The 27,538-nt window shown below is 38.1% G+C and overlaps 1 protein-coding gene across 1 annotated transcript in view; it reads right to left on the bottom strand.

Moving 5' to 3' along the window:
- Positions 1–27,330, bottom strand: part of CACNA1D (calcium voltage-gated channel subunit alpha1 D) — a 235,437-nt gene extending 208,107 nt beyond the window's left edge. The window contains exon 1 of the mRNA XM_055710188.1: positions 27,221–27,330. The gene's annotated coding sequence lies outside the window, so the exon portion shown is untranslated. The remainder of the gene's footprint in view (positions 1–27,220) is intronic.
- Between the last annotated feature and the right edge of the window lie 208 nt (positions 27,331–27,538).

The following is a 27,538-nucleotide window of genomic DNA, read 5'->3' as shown; positions in this document are numbered from 1 at the left end:
TGAAGTGAAGTCAATCTGAGACAGTGGTCTGCCATCTCCCCCTAGTTTCTGTCCTTTTTTTTTTTTTTTTTCACAGAAACCAGTGGCTCACTGCTTAGGTAGAACCACTGGAGAGCAGCAGCACCCATATTCACAATGTCAAGGAAACCTTAAGATGATTCTCTTAAAATCCGATGGCATATCTGAAAGAGCAAGTATTTCAGGATCAGTCATGAGCCCTGTTTCAGCACCGTAAAGTAACCCCAAAGCTGAAAGACCTTCACATCAGGGTGTTTACCTTATATTCCACTAGCTCTTTGTATAAAAGGTCAACAGGCCCATCCTGCATCAAATCACTGGCCTTAGATTTAGCAGCATGAAGGAAGGAACTCACTGACCCTCTTAGATTTAAAAGATATTATCAGACAAAATTAAGGGACGTGATATTTTGTTGTAACTTAAAGTTAGTTTAATTAAACCTTTTGCATCAAGTAATTTATTCAACCACAGAAAAACGAAGAAGCCAGTGTCTTCTTAGCTTCTCTGCACCTGAGTATCCAGTAACACTGTTTACTTTCTTTGATTAACATATTTTCTGCTGTGAAGAAGTTATTGAAATGATGTCTGAAGCCTGAGATCTGCCAAAAGAGGCTGAAAAATACATTTTATCCAGCTAATCTTTTCAACGGATTCAGAATACCTCTGCCCAGGTTTTGTGTATATATAAATATATAAATAAACTCAACACTATGCAATATGCATTTCTTTTTCTTCATAGATACCTGTTTTTCTAAATGCACATTCAAACAACCTTGTCTTTTTTTCCACCTTTATGTCATTGAATGTTGCTTAATTTAAATGTCTGTGGATATGCTTCTTACCTACTTACTGACCTTTCCCTAACAGCCTACACTATCCTGTGTTTCAGGCTGTACTGAAACTACTACAGATGCTCTATTTGATGACATTACACCACAGAGATCCATGCCAAAACTCTTTGGCCACCACCATCATTGCTGATGTCAGCATAGCTTTAAGAACAAGGCTAGTTAGCTAATTGCTTTACAGAGCAATCACAGGCAACGCAGAACTTGGAGCCAAGTGTTTTGCTGGAGCAAGCAGGCAAAATGCCATTGAAGACATCTATTCCATCAGGCCAGAATTCACCCTTGCAATGACAGCCAGCACAAAGGTTTATGTATGTGCTTATGACACAAAGAGTAAGGTTTCAGTAAGCATGCATCCCATGTAAGCACAACACTGATTGTCTGTATCAGACTGGATTTTAATTACAATCAATCTGATGATTTGTGGGCACCCCAAAACAGTAAAACAGTAGTCTTCATTGCTCTGTATTGATTTTATCAACACAAGGAAAGGTTATGCATTTCGGGTAAAATCATGGAGTTACTGAAACCAGAGGGAGCTCTGCCTTAAATTTCAATAGTGTTAAGACTTTCTGCTGCAGAAACTATTCCAGCAATGTAAAGAAGACTAAATAGAAGAAAACTCATTGATGTCATTTTTTTACCTAAAAAGCCAGTGACAATGCAGCATACAAGCAGGCAGATTTCAGATCCATATTTTTAAGTCTTATTTCTATCAAAGAACCTGTAATAAGAAATTTGTCATAATAGATTCTACACACTGTAAAACACACATTGATCCTATGATTTGCAATAGAATCACTACTAAAACTAGTTATAAACAAAATAAACCATGGCAAAAATTATTATCTAAAGAGGTGAAAATGGCATATTTTAATATGAATTTTTCATGGGAAACGAGAAAGAAAAAGTTAAATACCTCTATACTGGAATAAAACTGTGAAAAATCATGTAATACTATTGAAGTAACTTACAATAATCTAGAGACATTAAAATGGGCACTGAAGTACAATAGACATATATAGAATCAGATTTGTAAAGATAAACCAACAAATCTTCAGGAAAGTACATTGTATTGAATACTGTAATACTTTTTAATGGAAAAACAGCCTTCAAATCACAGTATTTTGGCAATGAAGTTGCAGCCAGGAGAAACGTTAGAGCTTAGTTTTAATCATCATCTACTATTTAGTACGGGATGTAAAGTATTAAAGTAGTAAATCTCTGGAAGTCTACAGAGAAATCTAAGAGACTAGCATACTAATTTTAAAAGTTTCCTAAAAATTTTTTTTTTCTTTTTTCATCTACAGAGCTTTAATAACATAAAGAATTTACTCGGCATCCATGATGATATAGTTACTTTAAGCACTACTAAAACTAATATTTGATTTTGTTTGTGTGCCTGCAACAAAGAAAGAATGAATGTGGCTATTCCCAGAAAAGCCCTCAAGTGTCTTTTACTTCTTTTACATTTAAAAATGTAGTGCAGTACTTTGGTAAACCAGAATGTTCTCTTGCAGGGCCATTCTGAATTAATAAATTAACCCATGATGGGTTTGAGTTCTCCTGAAGATTAATACGCTCTTGCAAATTACTTAATAACTAGCAAGATGGTCCTTCTCTGTTTTAACTTGCCATCATTTGACCTCTAAATAAACTATTATAAATCTTTAAATAGTAATGCAACCTATCATCCCAACTTGCACTTCTGTGTGCAGAAATTCCAGTGCCACGTGCTCACTGACCACTAAATTCAACACTTGAAGGTAGTAAGTATTCAGATTCTTACTCCAGCAAAGTTAATTCTTTAAAAAAAAATAACATATTTTAAATTGTCCTCCACTGCTACAGGGTGGGGGTTTTTTGATATAAAGCTTAATTGTTTAGAAAACAGTTTTAGATCTCAATGACATATGCTTGTGGTTTCATGATGTGAACAACACAGTGTCAGTTGCTATTTTTTAATTTTCCAAGGACAATTTCCTAACTTGGAAGGACAATTCAATACTAAAATTCAGCTTGACAGAAAAAAAGCTAAATCGTGCCAAATTTGGACAGAATAAATGGAAGGACCAAGGTAATTATAGGTCTGTCAGCCTGACAGCAATCCTGGGCAAAATAATAGAAAAGCTAGCACTAGAATTTTTAAGCAACAAAAAACTAAAGGAAGGTAATATCATTCATGCAAGTCAGCATAGGGCAATGGAAGATACATCTTCCAGACCACCTTGCCACTTTTTTTATCTTGAGACTAAGATGTTTTGATAAAATAACTTCATTAATATATTATATTTAGATTTCTCCATGGTATTTGACCTGTCCTTTTGATTACTAAAGGAGGATGATAACATCAGCGTGGCATACAATGTATTAAAAATTGCCTGATATACTTTATGAAGAAGGTGTATACTTTGCATCACTGAAAAACTTCCAATCAAAGTTGGATATTTTTCTAAAAGCTCAGTTCTCTTTCAGTGATAGCTGTTGGACAAGCTACAATGATTCATTCATAAAATTACATAGACTGAAATAGACAGTCACAATTGTCTCTTATGGTTTTAAAATCTACAGCTCTACACTTTACATACTGTCATGTAGAATCACTGTTAAGTGAATATCATTCTTTCAACATCTTTCCAAGGTACAAATTAATGGTTCATACATCTCTACACATTCAAAAGGTATTACTGAAAACAGGAGAGACTGCTAGGGGGTAGGTGGGATAGTGGCTTTTTTATAAATGTCACTGAAATGTCTTCTTTAAACTGAACATGAATCCTTTGATTTGTGTTTTCAGTTTAAAAAAAATAAATAAACTCAGTAATGTCATGAATTCAAGCAGGAAAATGAGAATTTTTTATAGACAGAGAGATCACTATGGGAAATGCAATAAGTCTGATGGATGTATAGACCTTCTTTTGCATGATATTAATGCATCAATATCTCAACAGAAACCTTATGTTTCATTACAAGCAGATATATTTGTCTTCCAGAAAGCACAAATCCTAGATTTTGTAAGATTTTAAAGGAAAGTATTCAAAAATTTCTAGGGAAAAAAGGAAGTCAACTGTTGACCAGAGCTCCTTCTAGAAAGAGGCAATAAAATTTTTCATCTTTACCTTTAATCATTTCATTTTAGCTAAGCAATCAAATATTTGTCTCCATCTGTGAAACTGTGGAATAATAACTAATCTATTAAGAAAGCCAAGCATATAGGACAACATAAGAAACTATTTAAAATAGATTAAACGTTTATCTAGAAGCTCACAGTGCAAGGAACTGCAGGAAGCACAGTCCTCAGGCAGACGTCATTCCATCCAGCTGAGCTACTAGGAAGTAGAACAGCTACGAAGAGTAAGAAGCAAGAAGCAAAAGAATTAGCAGCGTTAGCATAGCTAACCTGAATTCCAATGACGGAATACACATATCTGCATGCTCTGTTAGGTTAAAGTAACTTTACATTTGTGAAAAGATAATAAGAACTTTGCTGTGAGATGGTATTTCTCTCACGTTGAATTACCATTGTTGGAGAGGTTTCCCCATCTAGAAGGTGCAGACCTTCCTCACAGCTTTCTCTCTGATTCCTCAGCTGGGTAAGCTTTCCTTCTTAGTGGGTTGGCAGCCTGTTGTAAAATCCTGTTTGACCTTGGTAGGTTTGCAAGTTTTGAACTTTAGTCGTGCATGATTTATTTATAGAGTATCTATACTGCATTGTGCTTTCTTTACTCTTTATCTCCTTTTTTTAGAAAGATTTTCTTTAAAGTTCTAAGTTTACTATGATGATTGCCTAATTCGTTTGGGGCAGGTGCCTCAGAAGTAATTTTTCCCAGCTCTGCAAGTCAGAATATGAATGGGATTTTTTCAAATGCCTGCAGCTGAAAGTATGGCTAATGGCTTTGATGGAGACTGTCTGCATCAGCAATTCAGAGGCAGCAGGATTTACAATTAAAAAATTAATTGAAAGACACGGAAAGATATCACATGACAGTGAGCTGGGACATTCTACTATTGTGCTTAAATTGGCCACTTCAATGCTGAAGATACAAACTTATACATCTGTACACATTCATGCTGAGCTAAGTTAAACTGATTTTTAAAAGATCACACACTATGTATTACACATATTATACTTCCCTTAAAATAACATTCAAACATAATTTTTACCAAAATTATGACTACACATTGAGTGCAAAACTGACTAGAAACAGCTTCTTTGCATATAACTATGACACGCTTTTAGTTCCTTTTACTCCTGAAACTACAACAGCCAGAATAATATAGTGATTAGATTTCCAGAAAGTAGCAAATTGTTGATTTGTGATCACATCTTTTTCAAGTTCCCAAAGGAGCCGTAACGGCACCTGATCTGCTACTGCTTACTCTCAATACCAAACCTACATTTTCGTGGTCAGAGCAATATACATTGGTAGATATAGTAAAAAACTCTCCTGAAGGCATCTTTTAGGAAAAACTTTTCCCGGTGCGAATTCATTAAAAATCTGGAAAAAGAAGCAACTATTGAGCTTCCCATAATTTCTTCATAAATATTATTTAGTAGTGAAAAACTGAAGTAATAAAACCTGAGATAGGCTTTGACAGAAAGCAGCTAAATGTGTATAGGAAGAATAAAATTTTACTAGACTGTTCCTTTAGTTCCTTAAGAGTCTCTTTCTGGCAGTTTTACACACAACGAACGCTCTCCAAAAAGTAGTTTCATTTATATTAGGGAGTCAGTCAGTGTGAATAGGGTTGATGAAGTGGATGCCAAAATCAGTCCATTATGCCTTTAATTTCTGAATTGTTGTGGCTGCATATTTTCACTTTTTTCAAGCACAAGAATGTCCCACCAAGCAATCTCTGTCATCTGGATACACCACCAGTTGTTTCCCATTGACTGCAGTTCTTTAAATCTGGGAAATAACTCAAAATTGCAGGGTTTAAATTCTCCATCAGCTGTTAATTAGTATCTGTTGTATCTAATAGTTTCAGAGTATTTTGTAAGTAGATGCTGTCTATGTGTTTTCCTTCCTCTTTTACTACTCATTCTCACACTAAACAAGATTCTCATTGAGTTTATGTGTATTTAACATTACTGAGTGTAAAGGACAATGAGGGAGATAATAATCCATATTATTGTGTAGCCAAACCTCAACAGAAAAATTTCCCAGCTAAAGGCACATAGATTAATGAACCTTTGTTAGCCATGAAATGGTTTCAGAAACATTAAATAACTATTTTTCTATTTTTCCTGCCCCTCAACCCCTCTCCAGTCATTGTGGCTCTTTGTTAAGTCATTCCTTGAACTGCATTCATAACAGCAGGTGCACTTTGCATCTCAATGTGTGTGTGTGATTTTGATGCTTAGTTATCACAAGAAAATTATTTCTTCCATCTGGTTCGCTGAACATTGCTTCATGCACATAAAGAGAAGTCTCTGTTGAAGAAACCAAATGTTCCTGCTTAGTACAGCCCCTACCAGGTTTCATCTTGACTAGGAGCTCACACAGAAACTTCTGATTAGCTCTGACACCAGTGAAGCTAGTTGCAAATCGGCCATTTTCATTCATCCTCATTCTGAACTGGATTAAGAACTAAGCTTAAAATCCCGGTAGACATTTGACTTCGGGCTCACCCTGCACATTAGTCTGAAATGGAAACACAATGTGCAAAGCTGTGCAGCAGTCAGAAGAATGAAACTTTTCTTCACTGCTTTAGAGGAATGACTCAAAATGCTCCCTGAGATGTTTTTTGTGCTCAGCTGACGAAATTATTGCCTGACCTGAAAAAAGCTACTCTTCATAATCAAAAAAATGCTATACTCTTAAAGAATTGTGTCTTCCAGGAGACTGACTCTCACCTCAGTAGCAGTGACCACAACCCATCACTATAAACAATGGCACTGAAGGGTGCATTGCATGTAAGAAATAAATGCATAAAATAATCTTTTTTGTCACTGGCCACTTCCAGAATATATTTGTACATCCACCCATTAACACACAATCGTAAAGCAAAGTTCCACAGAGAAACAAAACTGATATTTGTCAACAGATATCCGTAAGTTAGCTGGATGTATAGCCTGAACGGCGTTGTCAAAATGCATTTTCACTCTTGCAGCCCAGGAGCATGAGATTGACTTGAAAGCTGAACCGTCATGTTCTGTGGGGTTTTCAGTCAGTATACTATGAAATAAGTGTAAAGATATAGCCAGAGTATAAGCTTTTACATTTTCTCAGACATAAAGCACTAAGCCTTTTATATTAAAGTATGGCAGCCTTAGGAAAATGATGTGGGTTTATTCCTTTAAACTGGAGCCAAAAATTACGTGTGTGAACACAACACAGCATTCCAAACTCTTTTGCACACTATGTGCAGTGGATCTGATAGTTGAGAATAGACAAGGTCAGCAAATAATTCATTGAATGACCTTGTAAACACAAAAACTAGAGGGATTATATTTCAGTATACAACTAGTTGTGTGAAGATTTACCTCTATAAAATTACTAAATTACCTTCATCTGATTATACCGTCTGGGAAGGCTATGTGCCTGTAAATGCACTAGCTGTCACAGTGTTGCAACGCTTTGTGCAGAAAAAAAAAAAAAAAGTGTAAACAAGGCTGGGTTTAAAACCAAAGCAAATAGAATTTGTATGAGACTGATTCTCATAAATCAGAAAAGATGTTGAAAACAAAATTTGCCATACAAATGTATTTAACTCCAGAACATTTCAGATAACATTCATAAATTTAATCTCAAGCTCTACAGAAAAAATATATAGCTTGTTTCTCACATATCAAATACATATTATTTTTTGCAATAAAATGTTCTGAACAATAGGATTCCTTTTTCTCTCCTGCACTGAAATCTGTGAGGAACGGGACAAGATGGCTCTTCCTTGGAAGGAATACTTCTAAACAGAAGGATACCAGGTCTTCACTGGAGAGACGGAAGGGTCTGAAATGCTTCAGGGAGAGGAAAATAAGTGTCTCAGTGGTGGTTGTCCCAGTTTCCACCCATGTCACCAGAATAATCCAGAAATTCAGTGCCACTGGTTCCCCCTGCTCCTTCACAAGCACATCTTTCTGGCTTCTCTCCTTTGCTCCTAGACCACACACGTGGTTTTGTATCAGCAGAGAGGATATATAGACTCGGTATCCTAGAACAATCTTGTACTGGTGAGGAAATGGAGTGGGCCGACCTGCAAGATCTTTCCCTCACTAAAGTTTGGAATTCTATGCTCTCTGGAGTGATGTTGAGCGAGCTAATTTATGAATGCCTGGGTCACAAGAGAATTAATGTACCACAGCAATGGAGCACGATATGCAGATCGAAGAGGGAGGAAGAATGTGGAGCTCAGCATATCACTTGTTTCTCATAGATGCTGATGCTCAGCTTAGAGAGGAAAACCATACTAATGATGCAGCTGATGTCTTGTTAGAAAACATCTGAACTGTGACCAATTTTTCTTCACAAGAATTTTTATTCTGTATAAAAATGAGATGCTTAGTCATTTGGAAAATAAAGACTAAACCAGTGATGTAATTTCATTCAATGATGGAATTTCAAAGTGTGGTTTTTTTCCTTTATTTTAAAGAAAATCTTTTAACAAGTCTATTGAACCAGCCCATTAATAAGCCTCTTTCTCATCAGCATCAAAAGAGAAGTGAAAGCACAGTGCCTGGAGGATAAACAAGGATATAAAACCTTTCCTTACCTTTTTAAAATTCAAAGTTCCCATGCCTCTGCATAAGGCTGTATGGGTATGTTCAAGCACAAGTAAGAGTGACAATCAACAAATATCCTTGAAAATTTTTAGCCTCTTGCTGTACATGAATGAAGGGCAAATATAGAAGAAAATTTAATGTGTCAGACATTGACACACTTTTTTCTCCCCACAAGATATATGCTAATTCTCCATAGGGAAATCTGCAGGAAAGTAACTCTCAGAATAGAATGCAGACTTGCTGCTGATGTATGTAATACATACGTTTAAGTGGGGAAAAGGCAAACAAGCTAAACTAGTTAGGGCAAGTTTTAGCAGCACTTAACAAGTTGATGAGTGAGCCCCAAGACAGGGAGACAGCTGAAGAGACTGTTGTCTCCCACAAGTCTCTTCCTTAGTCCCTCTAAAATGAAATTCTTGTTTTCTCTTAGCATCCACTGAAAAGCAGTCTGCCAGGAAAAAGTCGCTGGGCTGAGGTGGGTGAGAGCACACCCACATACCTGTCTGTCACTTTGCAGGGCATTTCTTTACATGGCTGGATGGATCTTATCTGGCTAAGCCACATAAACATTGTCACTATGACCCAACAGGGGTTTACATGTTGCCACATATACCAGAATGTCCTAGTGTCAAATACTGCCTCTGTATTCAGGGATGAAAAATTTTGTGGCTTCTTAGGCAGAACATATATATATATACTTGGTTTTCTAAAGCTTTCTTCTTGACTTGACTTATTGGACTTCCCATAAACTATTTGGAAAAGAGGTACAGAGGACAAAAAGTCTAGAATTTATTGCACAGTTATGCGTTTCTGAAAGTTTTCTGAAAGATTACTAGACACTCAACAGATCAATATTTTTCAGCTTATATCTGTGTCTCAAACAGCAATCATAATGAAATCAGAATAATGCTTTCATTATTCTGATCTATTTTTTTAATTATTAATAATCATTACATAATTTTGGTTGTACACGCAAGAAAAAAATGCGTGTCTGTCTCCTGTATCTATGTTCCCAGTCCAGGAATTACTGAGATCATGTATCTAGAACATGTATCTGTTCTAGAGGTGCTGTATAACTGCATTTTCTGACAAGGATTTTTTAGGAACTCTTTATGTCACACTGCAAAACAAGAATCCAGAAAAGCATTCACAAAAAACACATCTGGATTTTATTACCATTATCATCCAGCACAGCAGGTTCCTAACGACCAAATATTTGGACTCACGTGTCATGTTCTAAATATTTCAAAATACTTTACAAAGACGAATGGATTAAGCTTCTAAAGCTCCTTTTCAATATAAATAAAAAATCGACATTTTATGTGGAAGACAGATGAGGCAACAAGAGATGAAACAAGTTTTGGTGCAATTACAGGTCTCGGGTAAGAATAAACCCCCAGAAGTTCTGACTTTTATTCAGCTACTGTGTCTGCTCTGTAGTATAATGATAGTAAAGCAAAAGAAAGCAAGCAGGTTGCTTGGATCTTTTCCCATAAATTTTCTTATGCTCATATGCTTTATGACCAGCAGAATATTGTCAATGGAGAAATACAGAAATACAGAAAACTGTTTTAGCTTTAGTCAGACATAATCCAGAGAAGTCTGTTTTCACCTATTTTGCAATTCTGATTCTCAGAAGCTTCTTCTGATGATTCCTTACTTTATTTAATCAAACCTGACTCAGAGAATCATGATATCACCCCCACTGCTGCTGTTCTCACTCTTATTGGCATTGTCCCTCAAAAGACTATTAATGAATAACTGGTGGTAGCTGTCAGCTCAAGAAACCAAGTGTTACACCCAGTTGTATAGACAGTGTGCCTGTGTGCCTTCTTTAGGAGTGAAGTCTTAAAAGACCAAGAGGATTTAAAGAAAAACAATGATCTGAAGCATTTGTGCTGTTTGTTATGGGAAGCAGCTTGCAGCAGTGTTCCCCAGGCCAGCCACATCTGTGCAACACAGTTCCAGAAACTCTCCACATCACACCCCAGAGAGCCTGAGGAGTGGGTGCAGGGCCTGCAACGTAATGCTGTCACTCGTGAAAAGCAGGAAGGAAAACGAGAGCAAAGGCAGGTATGATGCACACTAATCTCTGTGAATCAGCATCAATTCCATACAGTAAAGCAAAGGAAAAAGGGGATGATTACAGACAAAGCAGGTGAATTCTCGAGGCAAAAGCATTTTGATTTGAAGATCATCATAAAGAATGAGAGAAATACTGATCTCACAGTGTCAGGGGAGCCCAGGAGATCAAATAAAACTTTGTACCCTAACTTTGCTGACAGCATGTAGCTAATCTATTGCTGGTACAACACACTTGAAGGGTCTTCCTTCAGTGATCCTGCCAGATATATTAATGTCCCTCTAGGCAGGTCTAAGCACCTACTGGTTCAGCACTTTAGTCAGATTAACAACACTTTTTTCACTATATAACCTTGCTTTTAATAGACTGGATTCATAGAACAGCATCAGCTGGAAAGGACCTCTGAAGGCCACCTGGTCCAATGCCCTGGGCTAACTTAAAGCAGGTTGCTCATGACCTTGCCTCGTCAAGTCTTCTCCATGTCCAAAGATGCCGATTTCATTTCCCCAATGGGGAAATGGGGCTGGGCTTCACGAGGCTCATGTCAGTCAATGTCTGTAGGCTGTTAACATCCCTCTGCACATACATCCTGTTTTATCTCTTTTAATACATGCATACTGTATTTATTTTGTTCAAATTAAAGCAGTATTAATCTCAGTCACTATGGGAAGATATATGGTGGAGCCAAAGGGATTATCATTCCCCTCTTCTTTAGCATTACGTAGTCACTGGTACCAGCAAGAGCCACCCATCCATTCACGCAGTAACTCCATCTAACTGGAATCAGGCAGATATTGCCCAGAGGCAATTCTCAGAGCCAAATCCTTGTCTAGTATAAAATGGCAGGGCATATCCAAGATGAAAGGACTTCTGCCACTTTAGAAAAGCTAAAGATCTAATCTAAAAGGCTTCTTGAAAATTTGTTTCTGCTTTCACTGAAATCAATGGGAAACTCCACAGGATCATTACTTCCATTGCTGCAATGTCAGGTACATGCAGACAGCGAGTGGGCACTTCAGTATGGATTCATATCTAGTCCATGCATTATTTGTGCTGTGGTAATGTCAGAAATGTTTTGGACAGCATCCATACACACAGGGCTGCAGACATCCTGCTTCAAATGACTTACAGTCTAAAATATTAATGCCTACATCATCAACTAACACTTCTTTACTCTGAGCTAAATTTTCTCACTCCTAAGGCTTCACTTTTTTCCCCTTTACAATACAAAATGCCTTTTTTTCCACCTTAGAAGATGCTGACCTTACCTCAGTCAGAGGTATATAAAATAAGGTGTCATTAGAGTGAGCGGTCACAGGGGGCAAAGTGGATGGCAGTGTTGGAAGGGTGATGCAGTATCAAACATCTTACTAACAGTGGTTTTCCTCCTCAAACCTTAAACTTTTCCACACCTCTAAAATGAAGAAGGTAGCCCCCAGGGAGGAGTCCTTCCACCCCACTGAACAACTCACTTAACTGCACAACTTCTAAGCCATAAACCACTCGAGTAATCCCACTGCTCAACACAGGATAAAAGGAGAAAATAGCATTAAAGATTTAAAGTAAAGAACAGAGCAAACTCAAATGATAGCTGTGCCACTCACGTCATTACAGCTAAGGGTTTGTCAGCACTTTCATTATAATGCTCATTTCTCTGCTGTCACTCCAGGCTAAAATTTGGCAGAGCATAAAACTTAAAGCACAGACAGACACAAGAAGAATGCAGTGAAAAGGAAAGCAAAGGCTTCAAGGACGGCATCCTAAGATGCCTTCACATGTCAGGAACAAACAGTATCTTACAAAGCATGATGCAAGAAGTTAAGATAGGAGAACTATCCTTCTGTCATTAAGATGGTGTGATAGAGAGGGAATTGCATCGAAAGGTTAGTGAGATATATTGCTATGAAACTACTGTGAATGGTTTAAAAGATCCAGAAGGCTAAGTATTAATAGGGTAATTTAAGTTAAATTTATGCTACAGTACAATGGAAATAAATAAGCTAGAAAAAGGAGGCAGACCATATACAAATATTACATCTGAACAGTTAATATCAGACTTCACTTATGGAATGCATGAAAATATGTCTGCTTGGACTGCTTTGGGGAGTGGAAAGTGCCGCTAATATGACAGATTTCTCTCAAACAGTGTGGATTACCTTCCTACCTTCCTCCATTCAAAGCTGAGACTGTTGCTCCAACAAATATCTAAATACAAGAAGAAAGCAGGACTGGGCATAGCATCAAAATATCTTTTATACTCCAATAGTAAGCCTTACATTGTAGAATAGCATGAATTAGTACTGTCATTGAAAGAAATTATCTCACTTGCCCCTCTGCTTCCTCCCTTCAGGTCCTTTGTCAGCATAAATACCGGTACCCACATGGATGCAGAATGACCCAGAGTAAAGAACTGAGATTAAAAGTAAGCTGTGATGGTGGATCTGTTTTAACTTGGACAAAGACCTGAACGACTTCATCTGAGGTCAGTACTGATGCCTGCTTTGAGCAGGAGGGTGGGCTGGGTGACCTCATGAGGTCCCTCCCAACCTGTGAGAATCTGTTCCTATGTACCAGCTTGTGGACAAGGTCAGAGAAGTTTAGGACCACTTCTTGCAGTAACAGAGCTAGCTAATGCTGGTAAAGTCTGTATAGAACCATAGTATTAGTTATTATTTTTTATATTTTAAAAAAAATTAACAGGTTTTATTACTTTTGTAGAAAACAGTAAGAACAACAAAGATGCAGGTACTGTTACACGGACTTGGTGCACTGGATGGTTTATTCACTCCCCATCTTTGTCGGTAGGTGCTGTGGGACTTAGCACAAACAATTTAATTTTGTTTCAGCATGAATGAAGATGCTTCTTACCTTTAAAAAGCACTTAGAGATGAACTGTAGTATCTGTGCAACATATGATTGCTATTATTATCAGTAAATTTTTATGAGGATTTGAAGAATTCCAGTAAGTCAGAAAAGAAGGGGCTTAGTTCCCGTGCTCAGAATTGGTTAGAACACAGTCTGTAAGATAAAAATTATATAGGTCACGTAGTCCCATTGACTTTGTTAAGGTAGCATCTTCATTGATTTCATAAATGAATGCAGGTTTGGACTGTGATATTCTTTCAGCAGCTCTCAAGGAAGAACAGCACTGCATCCTTCATAACAGCAAGTCTGATGCATCATTCTTAATGCAGTGCAAGTGCTAAACATGGAAAAACTATGTTATGCTCATCATATGAGAAATCTGATGCTTGTAAGAAATGGGAAATTAAAGGCAGTATTAAAACAAACACATGTCCATGCAACGTCAGTTCAGTTTGGTAGCAAAGGAGTTACTTTCATTGTAGTCATTAACACTGCTGTTGCTTAAGAACCACAGTTCTGTCATAACTTTATCAGGACAAGCATGTGTGTAACTTTATCAGGACAAGCATGTGTGTTATAATATAAAATTTATTGTCATTTAGCACAGAGAGCAGGTGGAACTCCAGTCCCCTTCTTGCTTGTGTTGTCAGGGAAGGGCACACTGTTTGCATAAGATACAGGCCACACGTTCAAAACAATTTTCTTGGCACTCTCAGTCTTTTTCCTTTGTGCAAAATGCTGATGCTTTTCAGATGCAGTGATTTCGTGTGTCACTGTGCTGGCGTAACAGATAGAGCAGGAGTGTAGAAAGAATGAACAGCAAACGAGGGACCACATATCACTTTTGTCAGCATGTGACCTTTCAGCAGTTCTGATACAAGGCATCTATTATTCGCTCTTTTTAGACCAATCTGATCCCCTTGTTTAACACTACCCAGTTAATAGAGAGACCATTTAAAAGAAAAAAACAGGTAGAAAGTGAGTGCAGTATGCAGAATTAACGGGAGAAGAATCTGGTCTTTTTGAACCTCAGGTCCTCATTTCCTTCTAACAGGACCCCAGAATTATGAGTATTGTCTTCATCTTATAACTGGCCATACAGCACCCTGAATCAAAAACTAGTTGCCTGCTTCCAGGCCTCCTCTGCAAAGTCTACCACAAACCTTCTGTGTCTCTGAAGCCCCAGACGACACCTGAAGCAAGGTTTTTAAGTGGGACTAAGCATTCCTGGGCAAGGACCTTAGACTTTGCACTGACTTCCTACAGGGATAAAGCTATACAAGGATAAAGCTCATAAACAGTAAGAAAAAGAGAAAATACATTGGAAGTCTTCAAGGCAGCATCCAGATGGGTGGCCATATTTATCCATTCACTAGGCATGAGGAGCAAAGACAGTGGATTAAAAAAAAACTATTCCTACCCACAGGTAAACAAGAAATAGCTGCAACATAAAACGCAAAGGATAACCTCTCCTCCCCTACAAGTTAAGGATCACTGAGGCTTAGCAACGTTCTTCCATTTGGTCAGATCTCAGGCAGCTGTTTCACATATTTCAATGAGTACAGAAGGGAAAGAGTGATACCCTTAAATACCACTGTATTGGTAACATGGGAAGAGCATGTATCAGGTGGAAAATAAATTATAAGCTCTTCAAGTGTAGGTATTAAAACATCAAGCTATGAAAAGCACCACAGCGTTCTATAGTAACAGTCCAAACATTGCAGTCTAAAAATGTTACAGAAATGTTTACGTAACCGGATCTAAGGACCTAATCCAACGCTCACGGACTTCAGTGAGACTAAAAATCTTGATGCAACTTCTTTTTTTCTTTAAATAATCCCTTGCAACTGTAAAAACAGTCCTGTGCTATGTATTTAGAGACCAAGGGCTTTCCACTGATAAAAATCCTGGAAAAGCCATTATTTTCTGAAGTTACTGCTGTCTCTGAAGGTTAATTAACATTGGTTTGATTTAGTTTTAAGGTGAAAAGAAACACAATTTTTGGGGGTCTTAATTTCCTTTGATTTTAAACAATGTGTTACTGATACATAGTTCTGACGTGCTACACATTTTTTCTCATCTGGCAGCTGTTAATGCTTTGATAGTCAAGATTTAAGAGGAAGCACACTGCTTTGTGTAATAAGGACACGGATCCTACTTTACGGAGCTCTATGGCAAAAACTCTCTTAGTTAGGGTAATGGGTTGTCTATCCGTTGGGAAATTCAGGCATTTCAAAACTTATTTTCATCTGAAGTGGATAAAAAACATTGAAACTAAAAAATGTTTAGCAAAATGTGGATTGCACTGTCTTTTAATTTGGAAATAACAGCCAGGCCCTGTTGAAATATTTTTATAATAATATTGAAATATTTTAGTCTGTACGTGTAAAAGTTTGAACATGAAAAAAGATCCAAATGAAAAATGGAAATGTTGAAATAGAGTAGTCAATTTTATTTCTAAAATATTTTGAACATTTTCCATATCAAGTTCTTCTTCCATATTACTAGAAGACATTTTGAATTAGGTATTTTTTAATAGTAAAGATCCTTCTTTCTACAGCTTATTGGAAAATTTTAATTTTACAAGCTTTCAAAGAAACTTTAAAATTGAAAAGAACTACCTGAAGCTGCTGTGACTTTTCGGAATGTGTCTGCACTTGTCCACATTTTATAAATTGTACAACCTGTGTCTGTGATGCATATTCAGGGAGGGAGGACAAAAAGAGAAGAGTAATAGCTGCTACTAATTTAATGCCTATATCAAATTCAGAGACTATGAAGTGTAAAGGTGTTTAAAAGCTAAGGCACTGGGCATTTTATTAAGTCAATATTAACAGAAAAAGCAATTATGCTATCACTCTTGAAAAGATATGAGCAAATACTCTTTTTTTTTTTACAAGCTTCTTCCCTGTGAACTGCTAAAGACACCTAAAAGTTGCTTTTATTCCAAATAATAGCTTCCACATCACCTTTTTTTACATAGTTAGTTTCAAAGCCTTAAATGACCTACCAGCCAGTCAGAAATTTGTGTCAAATTATTCAGTATCTCCAAACCCAACCCCCAGATTTTTTATTGGAATTCTGAGTATATAGAAGAAGTTCAAGAATTAAGTCTGGGCAAGGTGCAAGTATGCTCTGCAAATGTCTCTGCCTGGGCTGGAAATTTTGTGGGAACATCCACTTAGTTGGTCTCAGTGCAGTTTCAAAACAGTGCAAAAGGGATTTGAGGGGGTGCAGGCCACAGAGGACATGCACTCCTCCATAGCTCTGCAAGCCGGGAACTCTCCTGTTGGGAGCATTATTAGCTTTTCCTGCAGAGCATCCAGACTTCTATCATGGAAAGCCTGACACAGGGATATGTAACAACAGCGACATGACCTCATGGTGCATGCATCATCCACCGTTTCATTACTGTCCAAGCCCACTAGTGGCAAGAGGAAAAGGAGCCAATTTCATGCAGAATGCAGGAACAGCCCCATCACACCTGCTCCTACAGAGGGTGACGGAGCAGAGGAAGTGCCTCTGATGCAGGGTGAAATACAAATACCTGTCCATGAATGGGTAAGTCAGAAAAGAAATTTTTCTCAATAGTTTTGCAACTGTTTTCCCAGTAGAAAGTTGTATTAATTACTTCCTGAAGGACATTAGATTTTAGATCTAATGAGAGATCCATGAAGTAGATAGGAATTACAGTGAAAAAACAGCAGCCAGAACAATCTAGGTGAGCCTGCTTTAACAAGGGGTTGGACTCCAGATCTCCAGAGGTCCCTTTCAACCCCAATTGTTCTGTGTGTCTGTGATCCTTTCCTAGTGTATACTTGGAGAAGGTTAAAAGGCAATTTAACCTCTACCATCGGTGTGGAGGTTGTGCAGTTGTAAAACATCCAACCTTCCAGCACATCCTAAACCAACACCAGCTTAAGGCTGATCCCTCAGTTGAGGAAACAAGGAAATTTTAAGGCATCTTTGATTCCCTGTCACATAGAAAGATCTTGTTGAAAAAAAAATTTATTTGAAAAAAAAATAGATATGGAGCAGGACTTGGAAGAAAAACAGTTCACTGGAGGAAAAAAAAAATAGCCTCCTAGGCTTTGGGAGGTCTTTCTCATACATATGGCGTGCCTGTGCATCACAAAATGAGATCAGTCAGCATGTTATTTTTAATGAATAATGGGAAATACAAAGGAAGAGCCAAAGCCTGAATGTAACATTGATGACTTTTTATCTACAATTATGTTAGATACTTGTAGGTGTGCTTTCTAAAATATCAGAAATAAAACTGAGTTACAGAGCCCACAATGCAAGATGCAAGTCTTCTGTGACATCAAATATAAGGAATCCATGAAAATTGCTTCTCTCAAACCAGTGATCTTCACATATACTGTTGAAACACTTGAAAGTGTGCATCAGGTCAGTGTACACTAGCCAGGATGAAAAAAACGTCAGCTAGTTTTGCAAAAACCAAAGACAGCAGCCCCAGCTGTAAGTGAGATACAAGTGCGGCAATAGTAACCCTCTGATGATCATCCTTCACATCTTCGTAAAGAGCAAACTGGCACCACCACCTGAAAGTTTTCTGAAGTCAATGTAATTCTTTACCTAATTCCACATAATCATTTAATTAAAATAAAAGCATTCTAAACAGCCTTTAATAACATTTCAGTAAGGAGATTTTTTTTAAATAAGAAAGGAATCATCGTTGCTTTAAAGGATCATTAGTAACCACTTCTGCCTTCAAAACTAACTATTGCTTTAAATGCAAAAAAAAAAAGGTATTTAGAGAACCATGAGATCCTGCTTCTCCTTTACTAAGACTAGTTCAGTTTTAGTATTCATATGAAAAGTGTTCTAAGCTGACACAAGGTCCAGCCCACCTAAACTCAAAGATTACCTGGCCTGTGTTGTCTCCACCCATGATTTCTGATCTGTAACAAGAGGACAGTGCAATGTTTCAGCCTGGTTCCTTAACACATTTTTGTCCCGCTGTGAGTTAGTTGCCTCCATTAAACAAAAATTTATTTTCTGTGCTATTTACTGCTTTAATGTTCTTAAACTGTGGGATGAAACAACAGCAAAACTGCCCTACCACAAACACCTCTCAGGGCAGGTGTTTACTCAAGGAAGAACTAACAGACATCAAAACTTACATTTAGGTCTCTGCCTACTATATATGAATATCTAAAATGATAGTTTCTTCCTTTCTACCATACTCATTTTGTTAAAAACAAAGGTTTGTTATTTCACACAAATTCAAAATGTGGCAGAAAAGTTCTAGATAAACCTAAAATGTAAATTATTTTGACACATAGACCACAGGGTTTTTAAAATTCTTTTATATGACCATACCATGAAGTACAGTCATATACATTTAAACTAGAGTTACCAAGCAAGGTCCCCAAATTTATTACATTTTCCTGTCTACCTACTACTTTGCAAAAAGGGCTCTCTTCAAATTAATCTCGTGCAGCACATTAAATTATTCAGTACATTAAGATAGGGAGTTAATTCTTGTTTTCCCTGCAGAAAGGCTGCAAAGATGAATGACAATGCTGTGTAGAATAATGTTTTAACACTTGTGTTCAGTTTTGTAGGAACGATGTATTGGAAAGGAGTACCTGAAAACTGGAGCATGCTTCCTCCCCAGTTAGCATTAATTAAAATGCTCCTCCCCAGCATTAATTAAAACTGACCATTGCTATTACTCATTAAGTAATACTTAGGAAATACCTGTGTATACCTTTTGTGTACTAAGATATCTTAGATATGCTGCAAGGATTGGTCCTAAAAGAACAGGGTTAGGCCTAACCATGGAACCTACTGACCTTCCATTTTCACAATTTATACAGCAGTATTTATATATATAGATATATTATATATTACCATAATAATAAACAAAAAAATATTTTATATAATATAAATATAAATATATAAAAAACCAGCAAATCATCTGATCAGGCATTAAAGTAACAGAAAGCCTGTGCTTTTTTCAGATTCCTGAGAAGAATGACATAGCTTCTCTTTTCAAAATAACAGCTGTCTCTAGCCTGCAGGAAAGAGAAGACAAGAACTTGGGCTTTTGGACTCCCATGGGGGTTCAGCAAAAGGGATAAAGAGCTGGCAAATTTCAAAATTCTGCCTTAATACATACCTGCTCACACTCACCAGTAGATTTTCTGTTTATAAAACAACAACAAAAATGGGGGAGGGGGGGCAGTTTGGGGGCAGGGGCGAGGGAGTGTGGTTGTGTGACTTGAACTGATAAAATGAGGTGTTGATTCTAGACCATATGTACTGCATTCTCCCCCAGAAATCGAAAGAACAGTCACCGAGTCCATCTGGTCTCCGTACCACAGAATAAAGCCTCCTTTGCTCACAGCACTAGAAGCAGTGCATGTACACAATTTAACTTCACCTTCCTGTAATTATCTTAGTACATTCCCAAGAAAGCTTGTCTTATCCACTTGACAGCTACCAAGTGATCTGGGCAGACCCCAGTGCTCTTGCTGAGCCAGTGGCATGTTAATGGACCGCCACACCGCAGATGTGACAGGGGAGCTGAGCAAAAGGTTTATCATGCATTTCCTCCGTGCATTTCCCAAGCCACGACACAAGCCTCGGCACTCAGCGGAGCTCATTCTCCCAATCTAGGCAGCCTTGCTAAGGCTACGACAATGATTCCTGTTTGAAATGTTATGCTGCATTCCCAAGCAGGCCAAGACTGCAATAACCATGGAAGAAAAGGATAGTCAATAACTCCTCTGAAATTATGCCACATCCTCACTTGAAGAACAACTGGATCTAATTCACTGAGCTCTGCGATCCAAGGGAAAAGTGTGAGAGAAAGGTTCATAAGCAATCGAGATTATATGCCCTGTATTTCCTTACATCCCTTTTTGCCATTAAATATACCAAGTAATCAGTGCTTTGTTACAAAATACTATTGGGGCTGCCTGAATAGTCTCATAGTTATTTAATAAATCAGCAAAGGAGCGAATTTAGCCAGGCATCCGCCAGTGAGGAGACTGCTAATTAACTGATATCCAGGCAGGCAGCAATTACCCTTCTCCTTCCAGACAAAAAGAATATCTCTATTCCAGAAAGAATTAACAGCTCTGAAACATACGTCTTTTCCAGTAGGAAGGGATTTGAAATGGAGTAGCAGTCAAGCCAAAGATCTCAAACCATTTGAACGAAATACAAAACAAGATAAAATAAAGAATCTGTGCTTTATGAAGGGAGTGAACTGGCTTCAGAAATAAGTTTCCAGCTGGGACCAGATTGCAAATGCCTTTATTCACTCTGCGGGAGTAGTTATTCACGCAAACAGTTCCTGTAAAGCCAGGCAAACAAATTCATGTGAGCATGTAGTCACGACCATGAACATGAAGCTTGCCATCTGACCTTCAAAACTGACAGCATTTTGTGGTGCTTTGACTGAAAATACTACAGAGATGTTGGGGGTTGGGTTTATTTTCCTTAAATATAACTTTGCTGTCATTTCATATAAAATGTCTTAGGAGGAAATTAACTGATTTCATTTTAATTTATGGAGAGTTTTTCATTCTGACACATTTGGTCAAATCAGTTACTTTACAGGTTGGTGTCTCAGCAACAGATTTGTAGCAAACAGGCTGCTGGGATTTCTCAGGCTTGCACTCGTTTTGGTTTTTGGAACGTCCAGCCATAAAGCAGACTTTTCCTGGCCACCTGGGGCTGAGGTTCTGCTGATGGGCACCCACCCATCTACCCGGAGGCACAAAGGCAACCAAATGACTACCTATGCTGAGTAGGAATCAAGGATTCCTGGAGGAGTGTCCAAAAAGCTCTGCATCCTCAGTTTAACGACCCATGAGAGAAAGGATGCAGTTAGAATAGAACTGTTCTGATTACAAGAGTTTTGACTAATTTAGAGAAAGGCAGAAAAGGAAATGTAAAAAGTACAGTTAGTGCCCTAAGAAGAAAATTTGAAGAGAACAAGTAAGATTAAAGAGCCAAACTGCAATAAGCAGTTAAAGCCAGTATCTGAAACCAGAATCCAAGCCTAGGACAACAGGTAATCTGGCACCCAAAGACGAGCACTCAGGCTAAATACTAAAGGTCAAGAGCCTGAGTCAGAAACCAAGATACAAGCCAAAGGTTAGGACTGAAATAGGTTCTTGATGCAAGCCAAAGGTCACAAAACGAGCATTTTCAAATAGCCACACACCTCGCTACTGACTAGTGAGAGAACAAATTTAGATGCTCCCTTAAATAGCACTGATGTTAGCACGAGTGAACATTCACAGGGGTGACCATAGTCATCACGACTGTGGACTTGATGAAAGGGTCAGCCCAGCCGCTGAGGTCAATCTGGGTCATTCAGATCCAGACTAAGGCTGGTAACAGCTCCCCCTTCACATAGATCAGTGAAGCCCCTAACAGTCACATGTTTGCAAAGTTTCCTATCAGAAAAATAGGTTATGGAGATTTGCAAAGTTCCTCTCTTCCATAAGCTTGGTGGAACTGCAAAAAAAAAAGCAGTTCTGAAACATGAGTTAAAAATCAGCCCCAAAGAGACTGTAGAAGCCTCAAAAATCCACAAACTAACAGAAGATCTTGCTACAGGTCTACATTTTAGTTGCCTTTTGCCTCTTCTACCATTTTGCTGATTGTAATAGAAGTATATATACAAGTCCTGATGCTACTGTATTTCTTTGGCTACATACAAATAACCAAGATATACCCTTTTGACATATTTACAGGGCAAACATTTTCTAGTATTAGATTATTTAATGAGAAACAGGTAACGAAAGTATCAAAAATAACCTTTTTGTGTATAAATTAAAAGAATAAATTAATTTTGATGTCCCATTACATGCCTCACTACGGTATCCTCTGGAGGATGATGGCTTTGGAGGCCTTTCAAGAGCTACTACAATGTCACTTAAAACTACAGTTAAGAGGTATCCTAAATAATAATCTCAGTGAACAGTTTGCAGCTAGCCCATATACTAGAATGTTTTTACAAACATTAATCATTAAATCCTGATCAGAAATGCAAATGAAAAGTCAACTTAAAGAGACAGAATATAGACAATTTCTTTTCTTCCTCTCCGATTTTTTATCAAGGTTATGAAGAACTAATGGGGATTCAAGTAAGGTTAGTAAGTCTCTCTCTCTGCTCTGCTGACATGGTGGTAACAAACAAAATAAATTTGTACAATTATTTATTTACTAACTATTGTACCTTTATTTTTTTCTTTCTGCAAGTGTTTGACAAAGTGCCTTTATACTGGCAGCCCTGCCCACCTGGTAAAGTCAGTGTTTCAGTTACTAGCTTTCACTTGCAGTGGTTTTTACTTAGCAAGTCTCTTGTTATTTAAAAACAAACAAATAGCTACTACCCTTCAAACCTCTCAGCAGTTGGCATTGTGCCACTAAGCCATGGAGAGCACTTTGCAGAAGTGTGGCCATTAAACAAGCACTGTGAAGTAGGTTAGGGCCTATGAAAGGAATATCTGCGGTTGAATAAATGTAAAACCCCTGATATTACACAGTAATACTTGGGGGATTTTCTAAAGGAGCAAGAATAACAGATTATTGCTCTTAAGCATTCCCCACAGCTGTCCATAAGCCAACAGCATTGCCTGGCTGTCATGTCACAGAACCTCATGAATCACATGGTGGCCCTGAAGTGCTAAATCTCAACAGTTCACTTGGCCAGCTCCCTGTTACAGCTGGAATTTAAGACTGAGCCCAAAAAAAACCAAGAAAAAAACCCCAAACAGACCACAACGGGAGAATCTTACAAAACACACATGCCCATGATACTACCAAGGTCAAACAGTCCCCTTCCCACACACATGCATTGCAAAGACACAGCCATCTGCCTGCTAAAACCTTCCCTCAGCCTGAGCTCCCTCACTCCTCCTGAGCAGATAGTCTTTCTACCAAAAGCTAAAACAAGGAGCAGGAGGAGCAGCCTGCATCCCCCTCGCTGCTCCCATACTGCCCCTCCGCACACCACGAGTACGCCACCAGCTCTCCCCCCATATCCAGCTTACCTCTGAGACATAGCTACTCATGAATCATTCAGGTGACAAGTCCATCATGAAAACGGAGCTGATCAGAATTTTTCTTAATCCAAAAAAAAGCAAAAAGGATGCCAGTTTTATTTCAGTGAAAACTTTTTACAGAGGCAATTTTTTGTGCTATGTTTTGGTAACTGGTTTTGAATTTTTTTTCTGCTGGGCTAAATAGCGGCCTCTGGTCATTCCTGCCCTGTAGGCGAGTTCTTCACTTCTGGAATTCCATTCTTTTGATTGGCAGGTCTGTTTGTCATGGAAGTGTCCAGCCTCCTAAAAACACCCCATCTTTGTCTGACCAGCGTCAGGTGCACACATGCACACAGGGACAGGCACACATGGCAAGTCTGACCCATCACCAATTTCTATGCCAGCTGTCACCAGCCACAGATTGCACTCGCAGGCAGAGGAGGAGCTGGGCAGCTAGGCAGGCAGTGTGTTTACACCTCCAGGATGCAGAGCTCAGCTGAACTGGCAAGCTCTGGAAGGCATCATGCCAGAAGGAAAATGCAAGACAAGATGTGGTCGATGTCGTCCTTCAGCTGGTTCTGCATATGTGCATTGTTTACATTGCAGCTCTCAAAGTCTGTTACATTTGTCTTGAAAATCACCTAACTTGTACAGAGTTTAGAAGACGTAATAATTTTGAAAATAAGAAATAGTTATCGTGCTGACCATAAGAGTTTTGACAGAACCTATCAAAGCCTGTAATGTAAACTGGTATTCAAGAGGTGTTTTTTGTGATTATTACAATCTATTAGAGAGATGCTCATCAGCTCTCCAATCCTTACCTGACAAAATGTGTCACCCCTACACAAGCTCTTTGGATTCATCCTTTCAGTGCACTAATTCCACATGCAAAAGTAATCTTATTGCAAAATACCACTGGGGAAAAATTACTGTATGAATGCAGTGGATGATTTCAACACACAAGATATTAGTTAGTTCAACTTCCTTTGAAAACGTGCCAAAGCAAGCAATCTAATTGGCAGAATAATCTCTAAAGTTACATTGATTTTCAAAAGAAAATTCAGTAAATCTGTACACAGAGTTTTGTGGAAAACATTTTACTAGCTGACTGCCATTTTGCTTTACGCACATAACTGCACACAGCCCATCTGAAATTAATTAAATAAGATGTTACTGCTTTTCTTCTTAAAGAACTTATTACTATCAGATTACTCATTGTCTAACATCAGAGACAAGGGATATGAGGTCCGAAAATTAAAGGCTGCAACTGCACCTCCATCACAGCCCTTAAGGCCTGCCTGAACTACACCAGTTTCTTACACTAAACTCTGTGCTAGTCTGGTTGCAAATTTCCACAATGCTGTGTGCTAATGCCTTCCCCTTGAAATGCCCTTCCTATGCCATTCCTTGCACATCTTAACCACAGGGCTCCTCAGAGGATCTTCAGCGGACAGCTTTATGGCTCTCTTCTAAGTGACTACAGCAAAGGAATTCTCCATCAGCCAGAATTTAATTGGTGAAAAGAAGCCAAGTAAGAGGTTAGGATCTCATCCAGTTTATTTACTTAGTCATGATGTAACCGAGCTTCCCTTTTTGCCAGTATGGTGACTCCTTCCCACCTTCTTAGCCTGCCTTCCTTAACCCCCAGAGGAAGTTCGTCCCATCCCAAACCAGATGGGTCTGCCTCAGAGTTTCATTTCAAAGCAAAACCACGTTATGGATTCTTGACTGCAACTGTTAGGGGCAGAACTTAGCACACAGCACACGTTAAATCCGTGTGGTTATGTCACTGAATACTCTTGGACACGCTACATCCTGGAGAAAGCTAACAAAGCAAAGAGCAAGAGATACACGTGCTTACACTAAGAATCAACCAGCGCTGTGTCTTAGGTCCCTGGCTGCACATGTGCACCTTTCAGTTTGCAGCCCAGCCACAGTAGGCAGATGAGCACCCACAGAACATGCTAGGTGGCAGGTGGGGCCTGAGGAAACCCACCCTGCCAGAGCACAGCTGTGCTCCTGAACCTGCTCCTTTGACATGACTGCAGCGTTAGGATGACAGCAGTCAATGCAGCTCTGCCCTCACCTTGAAATTAGGTCTTGTGATACATCAGCAATCCACTTCCCTGGATGAGTGAAATATTGTCATAACAATTACTGTTTATATGTCTCTTCAAAAAAATATTTCAATGAAATTTATAATGATCAGTAAACACGTAGTACTCATTTTATGTCTGGGAAAACTAAGGTACAGAGAGCCAGAATGGTTTAATAACCTATGAAATGAATGCAGGTTTCTTGATTCCCATTCCTCTGTCACTGGACAACTTAAGCATCATCAAAAGCAGCCAAAATCACCCGACTATCTTACATTATATTTGTTTCCAGTCATGTCTGAAAAGCTCTAGAAGCTATTTACTCTCAGAATTGTGTTGCATTTTCTTTATTACTACTGTACCACATCTAGAAAAACCTACTGAAAAATTCACATTTGGTCATAAAAAATTTATCTAACCTATTCTAAAGATGATTGCTCTGATATGTACATATTTTGCAAGAAGATCAGCTAAAGATATTAAAAAGGAATTCTGAAATGCTATTTTACAGTAAGGCCTCAGAGATAAAGCAGCATATAAAGCTACATTTTAAAATGTATGTGATAGTCTCAATATTTAAAGGGCTGGATACACAGAGGCATCAAAAGTGGCTCAGGAGCCTGAAAGGATACAAAAGGATGCTTACAAGAAAACAAAAACATAAGCACACAGCAGTGCCATAAAACTGACACAGTATATTTAAGGTAGGTAACTAAATAATTAAAAATTGCCCAAGTTAAAAACTGACAGAGTCCTAAAGTAGCTTTCTCAAGGCTTAAGGTATCTACTATGATGCACAATTATTCCTGATGTATTTCTTAATTCTGTACAGAGCAGAACCTTGCTAATCTAATTGTAATTTTTTTGATCTGCGCTGTCTATAATCCATACAAGACAACTCAGGAGAACAGGCTACTCTGCTTTGTGATAATAGTGATAATAATTGCATATTGTTTTTCCTAATGCTATTATACCAATAAAACAAAAACTACACGCAAAATGAAATAAGCAATAGCGAATCCCTGACAGAGCTCCTTTGCTACTGCAATATTTTGTCCAATTGCTAATTTGCCACAATGGAGATTTGCAATAGAGTTCATTTTCAGTCATGAAATTAGTACAGTTCTGATATATTCAGCAGCAGGCCTTGTACCTACTGTTCGATAAAATATGACAAAACTAGCTAAAGATGTATGTTCAAAGCCCTATATACTACACTAAGTATATAAATCAATAATAGTCAGGCTGTACACCTACATCTAGTGTACTTACCGAGGCTGCGATCACTGAAAGGTTTACATTAAAAAAATATGTTACATTTAAATTTTTGGACAAATTTAGTCAGGAAGAACACATTACTGGATATTTATGTAAAATACAGACTCCCAGGAATTACATTTTCTCTCTAGTTCAGATTTATGTCAATGATAAACTCTCTTTACTCTGTTCAGTGCCAGACTATAACTAAGGGTGAATTTCATACAATTTCTGAGCCAAACCTCGGTGCTCTAGTTAAAAAAAGTTAGCTTTACCTATCTAATTTCATTACCTACCTTCATCAGAGAAGAACTGTCATATTTTGATGCAAATTCCAGCAATTTATATGTTTCAAGCTGGCAGGCAATATCTTCCTAGAAAAAACTGCCACCCTTCCACAATCCCCTGTGAAACGGCAAACCAGGTTAGAAAGATAGAGGAGATTGGATTACCTGTCTGCGCCAGATCATTGTTTCTAGGAGATAATCCATAAATGATTAATCCTTCTAATGTTATTGAGCAATGTAAGGAGGGCTGCCTGTGACCTATTTCAACCTCTTGCACTGTTGTTGTGGGAACAGCTTTACTGTATAAATCAAATTGAGTATTTTCAT

The sequence above is a fragment of the Falco cherrug genome, chromosome 4 (genome assembly GCF_023634085.1).
Source record: "Falco cherrug isolate bFalChe1 chromosome 4, bFalChe1.pri, whole genome shotgun sequence".
Classification (NCBI taxonomy): domain Eukaryota; kingdom Metazoa; phylum Chordata; class Aves; order Falconiformes; family Falconidae; genus Falco; species Falco cherrug.
This window is presented reverse-complemented; position numbering and strand designations above follow the sequence as displayed.